The following is a 16,496-nucleotide window of genomic DNA, read 5'->3' as shown; positions in this document are numbered from 1 at the left end:
CAACACATCGATTCAAACTAAAATATGGCGGCGTGCAGCAGCAGCAGTGTTGTGCTATTGTGCTATGTCCTATTCAAGTGCTGGAATTTGTTATTCACAGGACAACGCCTGAACGCAACACAAGATCAATCCATTGATTGTGTGTCAGGAAAATGCAGACGAAACGCACCTCTAGTGTGCTCACCTCACCTATGTGTGTGTGTGTGTGTGTGTGTGTGTGTGTGTGTGTGTGTGTGTGTGTGTGTGTGTGTGTGCGCACGTGTTTGTGTGTGTTTGTGCGCGCATCCAGGCCGACCTCCACCGTGCGCGTTAGAGAAAGCAGAGAAGAATTGTAAATGTGCGACAATGTAGAGACAGAAATGACATAAGATAAATAACATAAGGCTATTTAGTTTGTTTAATAAAAGGACAAGGTATAGACCTGTTCTATAGGAAAGGTAACCTTAAATTACTTCTGTTGTGATCTGGTGCTATATAGAAAATAAATTTAAATAAAATTAACTGCTAATATAATGGTAGGGGAAACACTGATGTTTCAATAAATGTTAATGTTAATAAGAAATGTTTTGGTTTTCATATTGTTTAAATTTCCTCCTTAATCAAATAATGGAAAAATAATCGGTAATCGAAAATTAATTGTTAAACTAATCCAAAAATGAATCGTTAGATTCGTCGATTAATAGAAAAACTAATCACTAGATTAATCGCTAGAAAAGTAATCATTTGGGACAGCCCTACAATCCACTGTTGAAAGAACAGAACATATTTACCATGCACCAGTGAACAATAACACAAACCATCACAAAACATTTCTGCTGAAGAGATCACTGACTAAGTAAAACAATCTTACCTCACTCCCTCTCCACTTTAGCTCTTTGTTTGCATTCCTCACTTCCATTTATCCTCTCATGTGCTGAACTGAACTGCCAATCAGAGTGATTTCATTCGCCGACGGGCTCCACTGTGCCAATACTGATTCAACACGATGAATCGGCCAAAAAAAGGCCAACTAGTGTCAACAAGGGCCAACGGTGAGGGACACACTGCACTGACGAGAGCGGCAGGTGCTCATCAATGGCCCAACTTTGGCCCAACTGACAGCCAACCGTCACCTTTGTGCATCAGGGCCTTTAGAGGCTCTCTAAGTCATCCTAAGCTTGAAAAGTTTTTGTCACATACAGCAAACATCTCCTCACGATCCGCTAGCTACATGTCCTCTGAATATGTTGCAAGCTAGCTCCGTTGTTTGATAACATTGTTGTACACAAACAGAAGTGACGCCTAACATGCTTAGCGTGCCTTTAAACTGGCAATATGTAAACCAAGGAGTTAGGCCATGAGACCAGCAGGAAGCTCCATTAAAATTTCTCATGCACTTGAATTGTGACCTTTACAGTCCCTCCCTACTCACTCATTGGAATAAAGCTTCATCTGCCCATCAGGGACCCCCTTACTGTGTACATCTGTCTATCCATATGCACAACTACAAACCCCACGTAGCTGTAAACGATGTGCTAATCAAGCATATAATCTATAGGACATATGAGGAAAAAGAAAATTATTTCAACAAATGTCTCCCTCCCACAACTTCAAGAAAGAATCCAATAGTTCTGCACAGATTATAGTGAGCAGCAAACATGTTTCACCTTACAACCCATTAACAAGAACGCAAAATTCACAGGAGGGATGAGCGGAATTAAGTTTAATCTGATCAATCAGCACAAGTAGCATTTTTCCCCCACTTCCTAATAATAATGCAAAAATATCTGCACATTTATCACTGTGCTCCAATCAGAAAATGTTCAAATCAATCCACTGGACTGGTAAATGCAACACATTCTCACTCCCAACTCATCACATATTGCTGCTTGGTCAGTGGACTATCACATCTACATATTACGCACTTGATGGGTGTGTCTGTTGTTGATGTTCTAGGACGCAATGTCAATTCACGCCTGTTACATGCGTTGTATCTTTTCAAAATACACTTCCATTTTCACAGAGAATGTACAGTCTTTCAAAATAAACTTACAATGTTTGTAAAACATGAAAGACTGCTGTAAAACACTGTGTTTTTCATTTATTTCCTTGTGCAACAAAAGCACGTGGTTAGGGTTTAGAAAAAACATGGTTTGGCTCTATATTCCTACAAGAAGCGAACACTGGCCTCTTAGGTGAAAGTCCAGTATTGTTGGACCCATTCCCCAGCCATCCTGTCTGCCCTACAGGGACTTTGCAGGTCCTTTGACAATGTTGTTGTCCAGTAGCATTTCAAACTGATGTCATCCAGTGGCATTAGGAACTTCGCCACCTGAAAGGATGCCTGTATGCCGTCAGTGTCTGACACGGCAATCAATGACCAAGTGGCCATATTTGATGACTTTGGAATGAAAACATGTTGGTTAATGAGTAGCACAGGATGGTTGAGGGTGTTTTGTACGTCATCTGAGAGGCTTCATCGGTTCTACTATCAAGTGTTGAAATCCAGCATAAAGATGGCAGTGGATTGATTCAAGCATCGTTTGACAAAATGATGTGTGTGCCCACATCAGCCTGTGTCAACAGTTTTTTTTTTGGTTTTTTTTTTTATTTGAGAAAAGGTATTTCCCATTTGTGAAGCAGAAGCACTACCAACATCACAGATGATGGAACACTGAAAATTAGGGTTGCACCGAAATGAAAATTTGTGGCCGAAGCCGAATAAAATTAAGCGCTTGGCCGAATACCGAGTACTGAATATCGTTGTTTAGTTTTTCATTAGTTATTGCAGATGAACCCCCTCCAGATTAGTGTTGTCACGGTACCAAAATTGGGACCCACGGTACGATACCAGTGAAAATATCATGGTTCTGAGTAGTATCACGATACCACAGCAAAAATGAAGCAGATGTGCCTTTTGTCATTTCTAAAAAAAATAAATCACTTTTCTATAATACATCAATGATATTTCAATGGAATAAATTACTTATTGACTTATTCATACTTCAAAAACAGCATCAGTAAGTGATTAACATAGGGGGGATCAAAATAAAATAAATAAATAAAATAAAAATCAACCAGCCACCCTCCTCCCCTGACAAGTAAAGAACAGTCCCTTCATAAGTAAAGAACAGTCCCTAAAGTGCGGTGAGGTTTGTGGACCGTTACCTGCCACAAAGAGAGAAATGTGAACGGCCCGTTTCTCCTCTGACACACCACATACCTGTGTGCCACCACGGCTCGGCTGTCCAGGTACTACTGGGCAGTCATGACACCAAGAAGAGGACATTATTGGAGCCGGGCTTCTCCGTTGCCGGTAAGCCATTATCTTGCGCCGCAGAGCACTATGGCCACTGCATTTGACAGGAATACGTATTCCTGTCTGTGTCTGTGACCCCTGTTCAACCCTCAACTGGTGAGATTTGCCCTTTGTTTCTGCTGCTGGTTGAAATCTGTATTCGCACAAAGTGCTGAATGATTTATTTTTAGTCGCAAATGCGAGTGTGACGGACGGAGTAAACTATTGCCATACTGCCGACATTTTACGCTGTTTGATTGCGTTATCAAAACACGCCACTATTATTCGGCCTTGCTTTTCACTTATTCCACCGAATACCGAATGTGGGTTTTTTTGGCAATATTCGGCCGAATATATTAGGTTACCGAATATTCGGTGCATCCCTACTGAAGATGAAGTCAGAATTATCAATTTACTGCATAAAAAAGTATGCAGACTGCCTTAACTACATATTTGAGTGCTCCTTTGGTCTTTTGAAAATGCAGAAGACTGCAATACCTGGGAAGGAGTATTATTGATGAATCAAGCCCTTAGACAAATTGTCAGAGGTTTTGCTAATCTCATGTGAATCACCTGTTAGGTGTAATCAATGTGAAGCTGTGTATATCTCAATTTGAAAAAACTGCATATGGAAAAGGACTTAAAAATAGAGCTGTCATATGTCACATAGTCATATTTGAGCTGGCATAGTGTGTTTTATCATTTAGTAGTGACATGCAAGCGGTTACTATGTACTTAGATTTTTTTTTTTTTTTTTTACAAAGTTCTGTTTGAACTATCAGGCCTGACACCATCATCACATGCCACTGCAAATAACACTCAACACAGCATCTCTAATCAAGGGGTTCTTAGCCTGTCTGTTTTATGGAACACAAATGAAAGGGTAGTATTGGCTGTAGCTGATTTCTTACAGTAAGCCATCAGGCCAGGGGCAGCCATATCTACAGAAAAAATCTCTGGGAATCTCTGGAAAATACGACTATCAATCAATCAATCAATCAATCATTTGTCACATGGAATCATATAAGGTACAACTCCAGTGAAATGTGATCCCATGAGCTCCTTCAATCTGTGCACTGTAATTTTGTCTTTTTTACCTCCTTCTATTGTTGGCTGCTGTTTTTATCTATGTTTCCAGATGATCCCGGTAATCCACAATTTCTGGCTGTGGAATGATTTAACTGTAGTTTTTCACAAAACAAATCCACCACAGACTCAGTGAATTTATGATGTTATCAGTGATGCTGATTGTAGTAGGGTTTCATGATATGCAAAATAGTCATATTGTGATTAATTTGATGGATATTGCAATTGCAACATGCTTTGTGATTTTAGTAGGAAAAGTAACTTTTGGTCATTTTAACCAAAACAAAATATATATAAAATGATGATAATGTAATTTTTGCTAAGGTCTGTACCAAACAAGCATGTTCCCTTATGTTTTGGATTCATAGACTGTAAAAATAATGGATGTAGCTACCGTGGCATCACCCATTAGTTTTAAGACCATCGTTTTGAAGTCTCGAGTTTGGCATTTCAGCCATTGCCCTCTCAGTGTTTTGGAGCCAGAAGTTAGATGCCTGTCCAGAAGTGACAGTGTAGCTCTGGGTATCCTGCAAATGCTACTGTCAGTTTCTCCTCCATTGTTTACCAACTGTAAACTTGTTGTGGTGACCACCACAGAAGAACCACCTTTCAAATCATCTGATTGGACAATGGCAAAAAAGCACAGATGATGTGGGGCACTTTTCCGCTCTGAGTTAAAGTTTTTTCAACTGGAGGAGTTGAGAGCGCTCCAGCAAAAATACCAGTCGTCTAGAGCACAGACACGCGAGGCACCTAGCAATGCAAAAACAGCAAGCAAAGCTCATTAAAAACAATTACAAAAAGCTGCCTCCAGCTGCTAAAATGCTTTCTGTGATCTGGGCCTGACAGAGCCTCTATTATGGCTGTAGACTCTTACTGCTGTTTCTCCTCTGCTGACTGGGATTTTTTTAAATGACACTTGGACAGTGTTACTGTGTTACATGCACCCTTCTGTAATCTAAATGGTTGAATTACACACATCGACAGAAATATGTGCACTAAAAATGAAATATCACTTTGCTTTGACTTGTGGTTCAGCATTTAACAAGGGAATCAGACTAAAACAGAATCTTCCCTTCTCTGCAATGTAAACTCCACAGTTTCACTTCAAGTGGTCAATGCAAGTAGGCAATGCTTTGATGATGTGCCCATTCTGTATATCCTGACTGCTGCAGAAGGGCTACAGCAAGTAATAGCTGGATGGCTTTAAGATGAGTCAGCTAAAGGACACTGGTACATTATATTCAGATCAAATACCCGAGAGCAATACCTTCCTGAGGTGCTGTGCTGCAAGGGCTGCTCCAAGTCAAATACTTTATCATGATCAGTATACCATACACACACTTATCTCTAACTACCACAATCTATTATAGTCCCTCACAGATGTGTGGAGTCGCTGTGTGGGATTTAGGAGGGAGTATGTTTTGGATTTTAAAAGAAGAGCAGTTGTCTTTATGTGAGCCAGGAGACACCTACAAAGATAGTGTTTTTATCCATATGAAACTACACCAGAGGACCCAAAGACTCCTCTCTGTTAGCTCCCTGCTCTTTTCAGAAGAGATATATAATCGAGGTTACACATGTAAGCAATACTAGATAAGCAACCCCATCCTCCCCCACATAGAATTAGGTGACAATCCCAAATGAATAAAACGAAATGCACAACACTTGCATCTACTAACTGAAAGCTTGAGGCAAAATCAGCTGCTGTGTTTACAGTTTCTGGGCTATAAAAACAATTCCAAGCTTATTAAAGTTACTTACAGGGTGTGAAGTTAACAAAGGTGCATTAAGTTTAGTCACAGCATCTAATCTTATCTATGATCCTAACACCTCGGCAAGCATATAAAATAGAAACATCCCTCTGAGAAAACCTGAAACAAGCAGAAGATAGCAGCTACAGGTAAAGCTGTCTTAAACATGACAGCATTATTACTCCTGTTGTAAACATGAATCAGGTGTGTTTCTGCGTTACCTGGACTGAAATAGAAACACACTGACCTTAGTCAAACATCAACACTCTGAGGACTGCTCATACATATTTGACAGGGATCTGCAACAATCTAAAACACATGAAGCATCTCTTGCCAACAATCTCTTCCATCAGTCAGCCAAGCAACCCCATCAGACTAGTTCACTGAACCAAAATGGAGGCTGCTGGGAGCTTGGGGGCCTGACAGCAGCCGCAAGTCACTGCTCTTTGGCCCAAATACCAGGTTGATTGCCATCTAAAGGTTGGTGACTTTTATGAAGTGTGCCATTTGCCCCAGGCAACAGGGGTGCTACTTTTCATTAAGCTCAGTGGGAGTGAAGGCTGCTGTACGTGGAGCACTAACTGTACAGCAGATTATACTGCTCAGCCATACATGAACCTTAGAAAGTAAAACAGTTATCTGAAATCATGCTGTAACATCATTTTAACTGATCCCACTTCAGCTTTCTGTACAGGAAAATCAACTTTTAATGACACACTATTAGGCCATTAGTGGGGGTGTAACAATCCATGGATCTGGATTGATATAACTCAATGACTCAATGATGAACGATCCAATATTACTGATGCAAAAGTGAAAACATCGATCCATATCGTCATGTGAAGTTCACTCTTTGTAATTCTATTAAATTCAAAAAGCAGCAGACAGACTTTGAGGGTAACGTTATTTACTCGGGAATAAATCTTCAGTGTGGAAATATTAGCAATTTTGGAGAAAATATGGGTCAACCGACAAAGTACATGCTGTATGCAAACAATGCAGTTACGAGATAAGACACAACGCAACGTGACCTGCCTGGACAGGCATCTCACCCAGCTAACTTCTCACTACAGCAACATTAACAGCACTGTTTCAGCAATGTCTGGCTGAAAAACGTGCAGGCTGATATTCAACCGAGCTGTTCTGTCAGTAGATGCAGTGACAAAAAACCACCGGTGAGTTAGAAAAACTACAAACAATACATGTAATTTATTAGTAGAGTCTGCTAGCCACTAGGCTAATTCATGCAATGAAAACATGCTTAAGCTAATAATGGGTGACTTGCAAAACAGTTAGTTTTGTCTATTTAACAGTTATTATATATCCCTAAATTTTATGAAACAGACCATGGTTTGGGTTAAAATATTATTATAACAGGACTTTCTGTCAGAAAGCCGTGAAAGCTAACTTGTCCCATGTGCTGTTTAATGTGTGTTAGTGGAGTCAATTAAAAGTAAACTTTATGGGCGTCGGTGGCTTAGTGGATAGAGCAGGCGCCCCATGTACAAGGCTGTTGCCACAGCAGCCCGGGTTTGACTCCAGCCTGTGGCCCTTTGCTGCATGTCACTCCCTCTCTCTCTCCCCCTTTCACACTTGTCTGTCCTGAGAATTAAAAGCTAAAATGCCCAAAAACATATCTTTAAAAAAAAAAAAAAGTAAACTTTACTGCATTTAAGCAGTTACAATTATTTACATTATTTATGTGTTGTTTTTACCTTACGTGGCCAAAAGTAAAAAACGGTTACTCTTCCTGTCTCCTAAGTGGGCGTGGTTAGCTCTCCCTCCAATCAGAGCCTGTTCTCCCTCAACCCCCCCCTCCCCACTACCCTGTTGAACAGAGGCTCTGTGGATGTCTGTGTATGCGGATCAAGAAGCAGGTGGAATGAAAATACATTCTTCCTATTATTGCAGCCTATTGTTACACAAAGCTTGGGCATTTTTTATTTATTACTAGCGGTAAATAACTGTTTGTAAGCCAACTGTGATTTTACCGCCTGTTTATCAAGGTCACGAGATCTCGCGAGAACTTGTTTTCTGAGACAGGGCTCAAACAAAGTTAACTTTCTCTTGATCTGTGGGGATAAAAAATGAAGCTTTAGTGTCAGAATGTTGGTAAGATGTGTGGCTTGTGGAAAATGAACCCAATATTTACTTTAGTGACTACACGGCGAAAGAATTGACCATAAATTGTGATCACGTTCATTTTCCTCATTGACGATAATACATTCAGAGCTGCCGCAAGTCTCCTATGGGGGCGTGGCACTGACGTCACTGAATCAGGAAGTGAGCTGAGTTGGGTATCTCGCTTCATCCAATATCTCTGCTATTGTCTTGTGTTTCCAGTTGAGGACATCTGGCATGGGACTGGACCTTTATGAAAAGTTTGGGTAGATTTCTCATATGAAAATGTTGCATGAGCTGAGGCTTGAACTCACAATCTTCAACACCAAGAACCATTCTCTATCTCACTGAGCTAACAGGCAAACAGAAATGTCACATGTAGCTTCACAAACTGACTAAGCCAGTCACCTGTGTGCAAGACAGCAGCTGTTAGTGTGTAAAAGCAGATTTCCAACAATCAAAAATTCAGTTTTTAAGACAAAAATCCAAAAATACACAAATTGCATCTAGACAGCATGGAGATGTTGGTAATTTGTTTTTAACAATGATTTACTGGCTCCATAAGTGAAAAACTGATGTTTAAAAATGCCATTTTTGCATTGACTTCAATTGTTCGCATGAGAGTGAAATTCAAAATGCTGTAAATTCAGTTTTTGAGATAAAATTCTGATATTTTCTAAACATCATCTACCATGACTCCAAAATTTTGTAATTTTTTTTAATGAACATTGAAAATGTATTTAGCAAGAATTTGCAAGTATATGTTTACAATACCGTTTACAGTCAAACATTTTGATGCACTGTAGGCTCAATTTTCGATAAATCAAAAATCTGTGTGGATCGTTTGTGTAGGACAGTCTGAAGATGCTCTGTAGCAAGTTTGGTGTCAATTGAGCAAAAATTGTGGGAGGAGATAGGTTTATTAAGTTTTATGGATTTTGAAAAAAACAGAGTGACGGACTTCATAATTTGCAATAAGTTTAAATGTACAAAAGTTTCTTCAGTATTTAGAGGCTTGCTGTAGCGCCACCATCAGGACTATTGGCCTGTTTTTGCAGGTGAGGCAATCTGGCATGAGACTGGACCTTTGTGCAAAGTTTGGTGATTTTTCGCGCATGGGAAGTATGATTTCCTCGGAAGAAGAAGAAGAAGAAGAAGAAGATGCAGCAAAACAATAGGGTCCTGGCAGCTTAGGCTGCTCAGCCCCTAATAACTTCTGGTTGGGTCCCACCTGATTCTGATTTAAACTCAACCCACTTCCAGGTACAGATACAGAAAATTTAGTAGACTGAACAGATACAGACATTTATGCAGATAATGGTGCACTTGCTCATCCCTAGTATTTTGGCTACTTGAGGCCCTGTTTGGCCACACAGTGGAAAAAACAGGGCTCAGTAACTTAAAGTCTGACACAAAATATGGAGGTTATGTGTGAAAACCTGTGCCAATAAAGATGGAAAACACCCACTGGTTTTGAATCTACCTCAAGGGAATTTTGAGCTTGGGAAATGCTTTAAACTCAACAGAAATAGCAACGTCATTTTTATTGTGAAATATATCAGTACTGGCTGAAAAAAAGTAAAAAAAAAAGTTATCCATGATCACCCAGGTCACTCAACGTTTCCCTGCAAAATGGAGCATCCACTGGGAAAAAAGGGAGCTTATTGTAATCATATCCAAAAATTCTTATTGCAGACCAAATGAATGAAAGATTTACTAACAAAAAACTAGTGGGTAGATCTGTATATTAGTGTTGACAGTCAGAACATCAAGTCTAAAAATAACAACCAACAACTGCCAACTTAAAAAAATGTTGGTGTTTTTTTTTTTTTTTTATTCTTTGCAGAGCATTGGCTCAGTGTACGAGGGGCTTTAAGCTGAGATGCATCCTCATGATTTTAACAGGATGTGTGACCTCAATCCAGGAAGTTGTATGTTGGAATTAGAGATAACACTTTATCTGAAGCCACAGGGCTCAGTTTAGGCTCTAATTCAAGCTTCAACACTGGTCTGAAACGAGCAGCAATGACAAGCAATGCGTACCTTCACCCACACACACAAACCCTCACACAGGGACTGAAGTTATGCAGATGAGATGCAGCTTCTCCCAACTGGGCCTCAAGTCCTGAGTCATTTAGTTGTTAATAGAAGTGATCGGTATCAGATCAATAAAAATAATGCGTCTCAAGCCACATAGAACACCCAACACAAATGAGTCCTTCAGTGAGAAAATGCTGAACACCCACAGGATTTAAAACCATGCTGTGAATGAGACATGAGTCTCCCTTTTCTTGGTCAGCAGCTTTGTTTTTGCCAAGCAGCCACCCACTAACTGGGAGAACACTCATTAAGTGATCATACTGTAGGGATCATCAAAAAACAGGGATACCAGGGAAGTTTCTGGGAATAAAATTAATTAGGCATCAGCGCTCCTTTGCCAGCTCCATTTACACACACAGTTTACCCAAAAATACACACCCTCTGACTTGGGAGACAGCATCACTGAATCACTAACATAAGTTCAAAAGTTTTCTGGGAGCTTCAGAGCTCCACATGAATCTCATTTAACTCAGGTAAACACAGCCTTAATGATATGCACCATGAAGCATCACTTTGTAATCAGTCAGAGCAAAAATATATAAACAGATGCAGGTATAAAGACAGCCAAGGGGCATTCAACATCCAATCGTTCACCTGCACAGTTGGTCAGAGGTGCAAATGCAATACTTTTCCTATCAGCTTAGAGGAAACTTGCTGTTTCATCACACCATCTTGGAAACAGGCAAGGGCCAATATTTCAGGCTGATCAGGTGTAGCCAGCAGCTATGCAGGCCAAGGCTTCCTCCTCTGTGGACTAGTCATTTCAGCTGATCTCTGTAACAGATGTCTGTATATGAATTCACAGAAAACTGACAAATTTGACAATTCATCATTAGACAAATTGTCAACATCTTCCAAGATTGTCTTCCATCTCTACATATGGAGACATATATGCAGAATCTGTTTACAGAGACAGGACGACATGGAAAGTGCATGTTTGACTGGTGTCTCTGTAACATTCTTGTCAAAGACACTATAGTTCGTCATGGATAGTCATGGGCATAGCAGAAGAAGAAGTCACTGGCACAAATGTAGGGCTAATTTATTTTCATTAGCCACCACCAATCAGTTAATTGTTCATCTCAATATTATGTCTTGGTCAAATAAATGTCAGGAAATAGTATTTACCAAAGTGCAAGGTGCTATCTTCTGAAGTCTCAAAAAGTCCAAAACCCAAATTTATTCACTTTACTATCACAGATATTTTTTTAAAAAAACAACAAACAAACTATCCCCATGTAAGAAACTGAAACCGAGAATTTGGTATTTTTCTTTAAAAAATAACTTATCAATTATCAATTATCACTATATATATATATATATATATACATATATATATGTATGTATGTATGTATGTATAGGGACTGTTTGTTATTTATGAAGGTTGAAGGGGTGATTCAAAAAGGGGAGGCATGTCAAATAATTCTAAGCACTTATGCTTTTTTTTGGCTTACAGGGGCATACAACTTTAAATGGTTGTAATTTGTACTTATTTTACTGTTGATCTTTAATCACCAAAATTACACTATTCATCATAACCAGAAACTGTAAAAACAGAAATAATCATTGGATTTTAATTTTCCAACAGTCCTTGGACAAATCATGTGCGACAAACCCTTCCCTCTGAGAAAAACATAACCAAATCTGAGTTTAAAATAGTGACATTTCACAAAATTAACTTTATTCTACGTCTCATTTAAAATTTGACCAAAAATAAATTGTTTGCACAAACTCACCAGCATGCATGACAAGAGTGAAAAAAACAAGGCTTTTTTTCAACTCCAGGATATGGTCTTGAATTCTGAACTTTCAAGGATTAAAGATTAAGTTTTAAACATATAATTACTAATTTATGGTGGAGAGAGGCTCATGCATTTTTTGTCAGTCACTCAGAGGCTCAAGAAAAAAAGTTTGTAGCTTCCAGAAGGGTTAAGAAAAATAAAGTCACAGCCCAGCCACCCCCCTCCTATTAAATTAAGAACAGTCCCTAACTACTATCTGCCTGCTATTCACCTCTTTAATGTTTTTTAAAACTGTCTTAGAGCAACACTGTCAAAATTGGATTATCTTCCCTGGGCCAACAATGTTTATTGGTTACCTAAACTTGTTATATTATTGCTGCTGAGATTTTAAAAAAAAGTGTAGATAGTCACAATCTGTAGGTCTTTAAGAAAATGACTAAGTGACATCATTTGACTCAATCCAGTCTTACCAGACATGAGAAAAGCTCTTCCAAAGCCACCAAAGACATACAGCTATTTACACAGGTTGAGAGAAATCTTCTCAGGGTCTTTTCTCCTACAGGCTAACAGGTAAGTCATTGATGGCTGTCCAGTTTTTCCAGTGAGTGCATTTAGTTTGAATGGTTTTAAGGCTTTGCTAGTAAAAAATAGCATTAGCACTGTCAGACTTAACCATAGTCCAAAAACCAATGGGCGATGTCATGGTGGCTACATCCATTGTTTTATACAGTGTATAGTTCAAACTTGACCCAGGGGTCAATATAATGGTAAAGCAATAACGGGTAAATGTTACAAAGTGTATCAATAAAAAATCCTTGCACACACCTGATGAAGCATGTATTACCAAAGTTACTAAATGATCCTATATGGTCTATACATCACTTGTAGCCTACCGACTGGGAGAACAATTTCTTAACAGCTGACAATCAGCAGATAGATTTAGCAGCAGATTTGTTTTTGATTTCATCATAATATCACATTTGTGCTCTCACACAAGTTGATCTGTTTTGCTATCACATGACAAACAAACCACGCCAGAGTTTGCTTGTAAGTGGACTGAGACCGTCCCTCTCAGACGGTCTCAGTCCACTTGTTCAGTCTGCACCAGAGCAAGACTGATGGTTTTGATATCAGCTCAAATAAACCAAAATAATGGGCAAACACAAGTTCAACTGAACCAACCAAACAAGAAAGCACTCAAAATCCAAAGGTATCAATACCAAAACTTTAAAAAAGAAAAAGCTCTTCATTTTTTTTCCTACTGTTTCTGTCAACTATACCCAAAATTCTCCAGTATCATCCCTCCTCTTTTGTCCCCATCGGTCCCCAGCCCTCTTGGCATGTTGTGGCGTATGTATTTACTGAGCAACCAAGTGGCATTTATCTCACAGCTTAATCATAATTAGTCCAACTTAGTCCAGGGCAGACAGCCTGTTAGTGGGCATATGTTCAGATCCTGGTTAAAGACACACTGCTCCCCCAGGGGATGCCTGCATGTTGACATGTGTGTGTATGTTGGGTGTGTGTGGGCAGGGGTAACAAGTGTGTGTGTCTGCGTATGGCAGCAGACTGTTGCTGTGGAGCGCGCTCTGAACCTCCATTAACACAACCCACCATGTTTCCTTCCCTCAGCTACCCAGCCATGCTGAGAGAGGCCACTTGAAACCTGGAGGGAAAAGAGTTCACCGGAGTGTACGGAAGAGGAAGACAACAGGATGGGGCAGGAGAGAAGTGAGACGGGAAGAGGATGGGAGGGCGACGAGGACCTGAGTCAGACGGTAAAAATGAGAGGAGGGAGAGAGGGAGGATAAGGTGAGGAAGAGAGGAAACCAGAGAGGAGGGTAGAACAGAGAGAGAAAGAGACGGTCTGGCAAAGGTCCAGGGTTATCACTGGCAGAAGTCGAGGCATTTGCCAGCTGCCAGCTGGAGACAGCAGCACTCGGCCAGAAGGATGCTGCCCTGCGCAGCTTCTAACGGCTAGTGTGTTCATCTGTGTTTGTGTGTCTGTGTGCACAGCATGGATGCTGCGGAGCGCTGAGAGCTCCAGCGATGTGTTAAAGCACGGTACAAAGACCATATGCATAACCAGTTACACTGACTGAAGGCACAGTTTTTACAAAACACATACAAGTCCAGTCATAGTTGCTCCTCCTTTTAAGTTTGTGCTCATTTTTGCCAAGTTGCCTACTCTCCCAGCAGCCGTGGAAGAGACAAGGGAAGCTGCTTAAAAACATCTCCCCAAGTCTCCCTCTTTTGGCAGACCATGCTTAAGTGTATCCTCTTTAGGCAGGGCATTACATAACTGTTTGCCGTGCCCAGCCCAGTTGCACGCCAGGAGGATGTCAACAAAAATAAACATACATAAACCTGCAAGATTTAGTGTCAAAAGTTTAACACGCAGTGATGGAAAGCTTGTTTATATCTCCTTTCTCCTTCGTCTAATCAGTGATGCTGAAGCGCAGACGTTGTCCCAATTTCCTCCTCTCTCTTGAAGTTGAGTGGTAGGGAGGAAAGGAAGGAGGGGAGGAAGAGTAGCGGGGATTCCTTTGTTTTTAAAGGTGCTATTCTGCTGCAGCTTAAGTTACTCGCCACACATGGTCTTCGATGTGAGACAAGCTCACATGTACACAGTACACACTGTCAAGCTGTCAAATTACACATGGCTCCACTGACTAGAGGATGATGTCATTTAGAATTAGAGCTGGAACATGAGTTGATTAATAGATAACTAATCATCAGAAATTTAAGAGTTGATTATTATTTTAAAGTTTATTAAGTCATTTTGAAGCACAGATCAGAGTTCCCACACATTTTCATGGACAAAATTTCAAAACTTTTCCATGATTTGCCCATCTTGCCGGACCAATCAGATTCAAACTGTATTTAAACAGAATTTCAGCTGGCTGGCATACATGAAGGGAGAGACGGAATGCTGGGAGAAAATTAGGAATTGTACATGATAGTAAATAAAATGTCACACATTAAAGCATATTAGAGCTACAGTATTAGATTAATGTGCTGTTATATTACATTACGTTGAAGGTTACCCATGGAAGATTAGCCTACCTTAACAACTTCATTACACACTAAAAAATTATATGATTTTTCCAAAACTTACTATGATTTTAACTAATTCCATGAATTTTCCAGATCTGGAAAATGTGATTGTGAAATGCCATGACCTATCCAGGTTTTCCATGAATGTGGGAACACTGACAGATCCCCAAAATACACTGATTTCAGCTTCTCAAGTGTGAAAATCTCCTGGTTTTGTTATTATTTTAGGAATCTGAACCTTTAGGTTTTGGTTGGACAAAAGAAGCAATATGAATATTTCAATTTGGGCTTTGGTAGACTGTGATTGGCAGTTTTACTATTATCTGACAGAAGTGGTTCCCAATTGGTGAGTCGCAGGTCCATTCTGAATTGACTGAAAGTGGCTTATTCATGTCTGAAGTTTGTAAAAAAAACACACTTTATTTTGAAGTACGCTGACTTTTGGGCGCAGAGTTTTCATTTTGAAGTGCTGTGTCCTGCTGTCAAGTGACTGACAAGCAAACAGCTACTTAACAGAGACAGCGAACTAGTTCAATGACATGGGCAGTATGATGCTAAATATATTCAGCTGTGTGGACCTTGAATTAATGACTAAGGAGAAATCTGGCCCCCGTGGCCAGACCAGTTGGGAGCCACTGACCAAAGCAACGCTGTACTTAAGTGACACCACTCAGACACAACAATAAACTCTACACAGGGAGGTCAGCTGCAGGTTGCTCAGTTCAATCTCTTACCCATGAAGAGATCTCGTCTGCTCTCTTCCACAAGAAAGTACATTAACATCTATTAAAAAAAAAAAAAAAAAAAGTTCACATGAAGCCATACATGTGGTGAAAGTTGCATCACATGTCTGAGAAGCAGCCTCTGTGTGCTGTTGAAATCCACCTTACTGCGGTGCTGGCTCAGAAAGCGCTCCCTCTAACGGGCAAAGCTGGTCATACTCAGATTTAGCAGAAACAGCTCCCTAGGAAGAGGTTAATCCACTCATAGCATTTTAATGACATCTACACCAGCGCACCATGCTAATCACATTTGCCTTCACATCTCACGAAACGCTGGCAGCTAGTATGCAGCTCAGTGTAAGCGGCTGCTGCAGTCCAGCGGCTCCCCGCAAAATGTCCTGGAGCTCCAGCAGAGCAGACTCACACATCCTAGGAGGAATATGTCAGCCCAAACACACCGCAGAATCTATCACTCTCCAGCCAGAAACGTCACAACTCCGATAGTGCCATATAAAACGCATGTCCACGATGCATTACAGCAGGAATAAGCAGGTCGTCCCCTTTTATAAACGTTTAACTAGAGAAGTTCCCTGTCCTGCGTGCTAAAGCTCCCTTATGTTATATTTAACGGTTAACC

The 16,496-nt window shown here is 40.2% G+C and overlaps 1 protein-coding gene across 4 annotated transcripts in view; it reads right to left on the bottom strand.

Annotated features, from left to right (window-relative positions):
• The window catches only part of LOC125897946 (protein turtle homolog B-like), a 290,905-nt gene that overhangs the window by 273,918 nt on the left and 491 nt on the right, over positions 1–16,496 (bottom strand). The gene's annotated exons all lie outside the window — the stretch shown is intronic.

The sequence above is a fragment of the Epinephelus fuscoguttatus genome, linkage group LG12 (genome assembly GCF_011397635.1).
Source record: "Epinephelus fuscoguttatus linkage group LG12, E.fuscoguttatus.final_Chr_v1".
Taxonomy (NCBI): domain Eukaryota; kingdom Metazoa; phylum Chordata; class Actinopteri; order Perciformes; family Serranidae; genus Epinephelus; species Epinephelus fuscoguttatus.
Note: the sequence above shows the minus strand (reverse complement) of the source record. Positions and strands in the feature narration are given on the sequence as shown.